Source organism: Frankliniella occidentalis, unplaced genomic scaffold (genome assembly GCF_000697945.3).
Source record: "Frankliniella occidentalis isolate FOCC.00 unplaced genomic scaffold, Focc_3.1 Scaffold303, whole genome shotgun sequence".
In the NCBI taxonomy this organism is placed as follows: domain Eukaryota; kingdom Metazoa; phylum Arthropoda; class Insecta; order Thysanoptera; family Thripidae; genus Frankliniella; species Frankliniella occidentalis.
Window position 1 is genome coordinate 168347 of NW_026267428.1, and position 6844 is coordinate 175190.

Below are 6844 nucleotides of genomic sequence, written 5' to 3' on the forward strand. Positions count from 1 at the left end.
GTGAGGCGCCTGGCGTGAGACGTGGGATGTGAGGTGGACAGGCATGCCAACCAAAATCGCGAAAACATTTTAATATTAGCGCGCCGCAGGCCAAGGTAGACGCACATTTAGCTCAGCTTCACACGGTTTTAACGTGCGTCTACCTTGTTATTTGAAAGGAGCGCACATTACATCTACATTTTAACGAATGTCAAAGTTATAGATCGGGTACAATAAAGATTGGTAGCGTTATCGACGTCCATGATGCAACCAACCCCAGTGACGTGCTCTTCTCTTTAGGCAAACGACGGTAGTTTCAATACAGGGTGCTCGCTGTTGCCATCAGGGACCTCTGCGTTGCGTGCGTAGGGCGGTCCGCATCCAACTCGCTCCGCACGGATGGGGAGAGCATAATATGCGTATACTAGCACGCATGCAGACGCGCGGACGGGTTGCCTATTTGCACGGGGCCATAGTAGCGCAAATGGCTGGTGGCGATAGGCAAACCCGTCCGCACCCGTGCATACGGCGCATACGGCCGTATCGCCCCGGCGCCGCCGCGTCGATTCAGTTTATTTTTATTTTATTTTTTTTGTGGGCCATGGGCCTTGCCGACAAGGGGTCGAAGTCTAAGGGACACGAGTCGCATTCGGTCGGGGCTCGGCGGCGCCGGGCGGCGCCCGCTCGCGAGCCCTTTGCCGGTCGGGCTCGGTTTCTTGAATACAAAGCGACCGGCGAATGACACTCGGCCTCAACTCGGTCCCTTCAGGGTGTCGGTTGTAGCCAAGTGGTTAGCGCTCGACCGCCTTGCTGTCTGCCCCAAAGTACCTTGCGGACCGGCGGTTCGGTTCCCGACCGAACCAGACACCATTTTTAAAATTTTTATTTTAATTATAAATATTGGCATATTCTCTTTTGAAAGGAGACGAAAAATGCAAAGTCTTGTGGCTCATTTCACAGCGCGAAGATGCGCCCCATTTTTTTTTTTTTGAGAGCGCGGGCGATAGGCTGACCCCATTGAGGAGGGGCAAGGCAGATAAGGTGTTTTGAGCCCTGGTTAGCCACACCTGGACCGCCGCGCCCGGGCACCCCCAAACGAGCCTCATTCAAATAAATTGAATAATAAAGGGGTAACAGTGGACGTGAGAGGGGAAAAACTGAAATTAGGCGGGATAGTTACACCATGCGTCTCCTTGCGGTACGGTTTACAGACGCACATATTGTGCTCGACAGATGATCCAGATGGGGGAAAAACTTTTCAACATTCTCAGCTTGCAGTATGGGCAGTAGTGCGCGCTGGGGCCCCGGCTGGAGCAGCGTCGGCGAGGCGGCATCTGATCGCAAGTCTTCTCCAGAGGTGGTTTATTCCTTTGGCCGCAACCGTTCGGTTCTCCAGCAAATTGGGTGTTCCGTCTTCCGTGATGTCGAAGCAGCAAGCAGCAGCGGCAGGGCCCCGTTGTCCAGCAAGCCGGGTGCCCTGGTCTGCGCTGGCCTGCGGGCGGCGGCTGGTCGGTGGAGAGGAAGATGTTATCTATGCGAGGAGGTATGGGGCCCCCGCCGGCCGACGAGGAGGGCACGACATCTTCACTTTCAGCGCACTGGGGCAGGAGGAGCAGGACACTTGGATAGGAAAAAGAGGAAGGGTAGAGTAATATTACACCATTTTGCAGAGCCATAAAGTAGTGCGCAGTGCGGGGAGTTTGTGTGATAAGCAGTAATATAATTCCGGGTGCCGTGGTGCCGGCCGGGGACGGGGGTGCCGCAGTGGCGGTGTGGGCCGGTACGGCGGCTGTGCGCGGGTGCAGCGCGGGTGCAGCGCGGGTGCAGCGGCAGTTAGCAGGGCCCCGCTAAGTGCAGCTCGGGCTGCTCAGGCCGACCCTGCCGGCCCCTCTACCCTTCCGCCTACGTGCTTCCCTCCGACCCACCCTACTCGTGCGCAAACACCACCGAGAGCAGAGCAGCAGACAAACAGGATGTCGCATCATTAGCGGCAGTGTTTGTAAGTAAGTAGGAATTTCAGTTCAAAAACAACAGGGTTCTATTTGCAGTGAAAATTCAATGAGGCCTTCCATCGTAAATGCCGTCGTTTCCCTTGAAGTGATTATGCTGCTGGACTCTCGACAATAATAGGGCCGTTGCTGCTCGTGTCGCCTACGTGATCCCGTTAGTGACGTCAGTATGGCGTCGACACCTCTAAGGCTCGCTCTACTTCGATTATTTCGGGGGCGACCGGAGACGTTCCCATTTTGTCGTCATTGTGGTCCTCCGTCGTGGCGGGGCGTGGCGGCCGGCCCGGGGGTGGTGGTGGCGTGGCTCCATAAGGCATCATAGCGGTGACAACAGCCGTCGAGCGGTCCGGTGGGCAGGCAGGAGAAAGCTCGCGCGATTGCGGAAGAATGCTTCTCCGTTATGCTTCTTCTCCCCCACTGAATGGACAACGGCAAAGTAGATCGGGGCGACGACCTCCCCGACCAAGGGAGACCCGGGGGGCTGCGTCCCGAATAGCGGCGCGCATCTCGGGGCTCCGGGTGCCGTTTGCATCGGAGGACCCGCGGCCGCCTCCGAAAGGCTCCGGGGCTCGCTTTGCCTCACTTGTCACAGCCCCCTGTTGACTCATTTCGCCCCCGATTTACGTGACGGAAGGCCGTAAATAATACGACAAGTGCGGAGCACGGTAACGGAGCGGGCCGCGCGCGAGCAGGGCGCGTCCGACTCGACTCGTGTCACCAAGTCGGCCAATCGGAGCAGAGGCCAGCAGGAGGGCCAGGGACGTCTCGGTTGTCCTGATATCGACGAGGGAGGTCTGATCTCCGCGGAGGTCCCTCGGGCGCGAGAGTGTGAGAAGGGGCGGACAGTTCCTCCGGGGCCGTGAGAGGGGAGCAGTGGCGTTGGCGGGCCCACCGGAAGTGGTTCACGCCCTGTCAATAATTATTCACTGAATCGTCCCGACTTCCGCCTCATAAGACTCGCCCCCACCCCCGCACCATATCCGAGCAGAAACTGCTCTTAGCTTATCCTTTCTCTTCGGAGCCGTTACATTGTCCGTCTCCATGTATTACATTTCTGTAGTATTCTCTCGTTCGCGAGGGGTTTCCGTAATTTCCAAAACAAGAGAGGGGCGCGGAGAGAACGAGCCCCTTTGTCGCAACAGCTTTGAGATTCTCCTCCTCTCGGGGCGGCGGACAATGCCAGCGGGGTGCAACGCACAGGGCAGCAAGTTCACTGCCCCCCGCAGCGCACAGGTCACTGTCTCCCCCCCCCACTCTCCCTCTCTCTCTCTCTTACACTCCCGCAGGCCCATGGCAAACAGACGGAGACAGACTATGATCGTAAATCAGAGAGAGAGAGGGAAGAAAGAGGGCGGGCTAAGAAGGGAGGTTTGTGGCGGGTGTCCCGTAACTTGTGTATTGCGCCGAGGCGCGCGGCGCAACGTCCCGCCCGGGCCCGGCCGAGAAATTATAAACAAAACGGTCTCGCACACCACATTGTGTTGTGGGGCGCGCCGTGCCTGGGCGATGAAAGTAGTGGACGTGCACCCCCCTCCACCCCCCGCCACCACCTGCCACCCCCTCCCCACCCCGCGCGATCAGGACCGCCGTATCTCCCACTGCTCGGGCCGCGACTTGCTGCCGCCGGGCGTTGTTATTGGCGCTTGTGCGGGCGCGATGACCCCTCGCGGTTGCACGATGATGTTGCGGACCTTATGTAGGTCACTTCCTTACTCCCCGTCGTCGTCGTTGTCTTGGGTTGGGCGACAATGACAGTGACGGTCAAGGAGAATAGATGTTTTGGGAGGCCGGGGGTGCTCCCGTGCGCACCGGTGCGGGCTACGTGCCGGGGCGGGCGCGGCGCTGAGGGCGGGCTGCTGCTGCTGCTGTCGCTTTCACCCCGTCATCAATGCGCCACGGGGTATTGTCGGTCGAGCGCGGCGCAATCTAACAGTGTTTTACCTCTTTTGAGTCGTCGATCGCCTGCTTGCTTTCCACGCAACGATAGGGGTCGATGGCAGTGAGTGAGTAGGTCAGCATTATTTCTTTCGCGTAAAGGCAAAGAGAGAGAGAGAGGAGGTTTCTTTTTCTTCTCTGCCGTGGGAAGTATAAATTCTGGCCCGTTATATACACAGACACACTGCAGCACACCTGTAGTAGTGTCACCGATTAAAATACTTTCGAGATAGTGGAAATGCCGAAGGGTTCCTTTTTAAAGGGAAAAAATTCAAAGAGTAAATAAATCCTGGAAGGAAGCCGCCCGGCCGGCCCTCGGCCCTCTCTCCTGCAGACTCACTGCAGATCAGTAGTCCGCAGGGAGCGCGCCGAGCTGACGGTCGGTAGAGATCCCCGCTGGCGATACGGGAGCCTTGTCGTGTAAATATCGACAGCGGGGCGGGAGGGGAAGTCTCCGACTCTCCCTATCCCTCTCGCCGTCGTAAAGTTTGCGAGATCGGGCAACTACTTGACGGGGTCGGCGAGCCTTCTGCAGCCAGTCCAGGTGGATCCCTTGTTGTGGGCGTGTTCTCGGGGTGTTCTTAACGATCGCGCGAGCGCCTCGCGGCTACGCACGGCGACACGTCACCCCATACCCTTTTTTCGTAAAGAAAACCCTCGATGACGATCGAATATTGGCGATAGGGTCTAATATAAATAAAAACCAGCAGTTATGCGTGACGGCGCTATCGTCTCAGCGATAAAGGCGGGTAAGGTTTAGGGAGTTCGGCCTCGGCCGTGCAACAAGGCGTCGTCGTCCTAGCTCCGTCCGCCCGCCTGCACAGCGTGAGTGGTCAATTTACAACACGAGCACACAAACAGGACGCACCTTTGGTCACCTTTGTGCGGGCCCGATTGAGTGCAGATGTCCGGCCGGGGCGGGGGCTGGCCGGAGGCGGGGCGGGGGCGCGCGTGGCGGGGGCGCTGCAATGCAAAAAGTCAGAAAGCGCCCTGCTCCGGAAGTCAAGTAGTGCCCGTCAATGGAGGACAGCTGCGCCGCGCGCCGCACTACTTGAGGGCGGGTGCCGCCCCGCCACGCCACGCCCCGCCACGCCCCGCACAAGCGGCAACAAGTCACACCGGAGTTTGTACTTTTTCCCCGAAGCGAGACCGGATCCTACGCCGCGGGGGGAAGTCACTGTGCTGCGCCTCGGGGTCCTCCGGTCCTCCGGGTGTCCCTCGGGTCTTCCTCCGGTGTGGCGTGGTGGAGCTGCTGCTGCTGCTGCTGCTGCTGGAGGTGGTGCGGCCCGTGCGGCCACGCGTGCGCCCCTTTGTGAGCGACATTGTCACCCCTGTGCGTCGGGGCTGGGCGGGGCGGGTCCCGCGCGCACCCCATACAGCTGCGGGGCGGCCCCGTTGTCCAGTACGTACCGCGCGTCCTGCACCGCGTGGAGCATGGCTCTCGGGGCGGAGCCGGCACGTATATATAAGCGCATCCGGCCGAACGTGTTCCTAATGGTGCTCCATGCTTTCTGCTGGTCTCCCCGGAGACGCTATGGCTATGGCTTTTCAGCCTTATTTTTCGGCCTTTTTAGTTCGATTCCACGAAAGAAACGTCAGCGCGGTCGAGTGTCCACCGCCAGAGTGGCGGGCTGTGGCTGTGGAAGCTACGTACAGGCAATGGCAGCCCCAAGCAAGGGAAGTCACAAGCAAGGGCAGCCCCAAGCAGCCAGGCCACAAGCAAAGGGAAGACACAAGCAAGGAAAGCCACAAGCAAGGGCAGCTTCAGCGCTCAGCGCCCCCAGCACGCGCGTTCAAGTCTCCGACGATCCTCGAGGAGCCCTGAGCGGCTGCAGGGAGGGATGGCGTATCCCCAAGCCGCCTTCTCCTAGATGTCGGCGGACCATGGGCCGAGGGAGAGGGAGGGGCGAACCCTACTATAAAATAATGGCCCGTCGCAATTTTCTGGCAGGTGCTTGTAGCGCGGCGTGCCCCCACCGCGCCCCTACTCACCGCGCCCCACCCCGCTCCGCCTTCGCCCCGCCACCCCCCGGCCCCGATATCATACGGCCGCGGCGTGTGTTTTGATTCCGCTTTCCGGGCCGGGCGAGTGCCGAGTCGTTATTTTCGCACCTTTCTTACAACGTTTGCGACCGCTAAATCACTCACACACGCTGCCGCCCGGTAGTTAGCGCGCCCCCTCAGCGGGATGGTTGCAGGGGTGAAGGTTCTGCAAATGCGGCACTCTCTTCGATCCGGCCCTCCCCTTCTTACACGAACCCTGTGCTCCTCGTGACCTCTTTCTTTTTTTTTCTTTCCTTTTTTTTTTGGAAAAAGGGAGGGGGAGGGGGTGCCGTTCATACCACTAAGCGTTGTGGCGTTCCGCGAACAAGGAAGCGAGATCAGCAGCGAGCAGAAGTGACAACCAAACCGCGTGTGCCTGAAGAGCTCTGAAAAGGCGCCTCTGCTTTGCTTGGCCATGCCCTTTGTTGTTGTGGTGCTATTTATTTTACTGATGAGGCGCTGGTAGAGTGTGGAGGCTCCGCTGCCCCCGCTGGCCGGCCGGTCCCGGCCCGGGGGCAGCTAAACCCTTTTACCTGGACGGGGCCCACGACGCCTACGGCCTGCAGCACCTGCAGCGCACATAAGTCCCTCGGGGCGGGCGCCACGTGCCGCCCGACGCACACCTGGCACGCTCAAGGAAATTGTTACAGTAGACAGAAAAATTTAAACCGTTTAAAGGCCAGTTTTAAGAAAATGGAAAAAGTAATAGAGACACAACGCCATATTTTAATGTGCTAATTATATTGCTAGGCACTTATATCGATCAAACAGCCAAATAATCGTATTGCTTTGAGTGAGTGTGAGGGAGAGCGCTAGGAAGACTGAGTGAGTGAGTGAGTGAGTGAGAGAGAGAGAGAGAGAGAGAGAGAGAGAGAGAG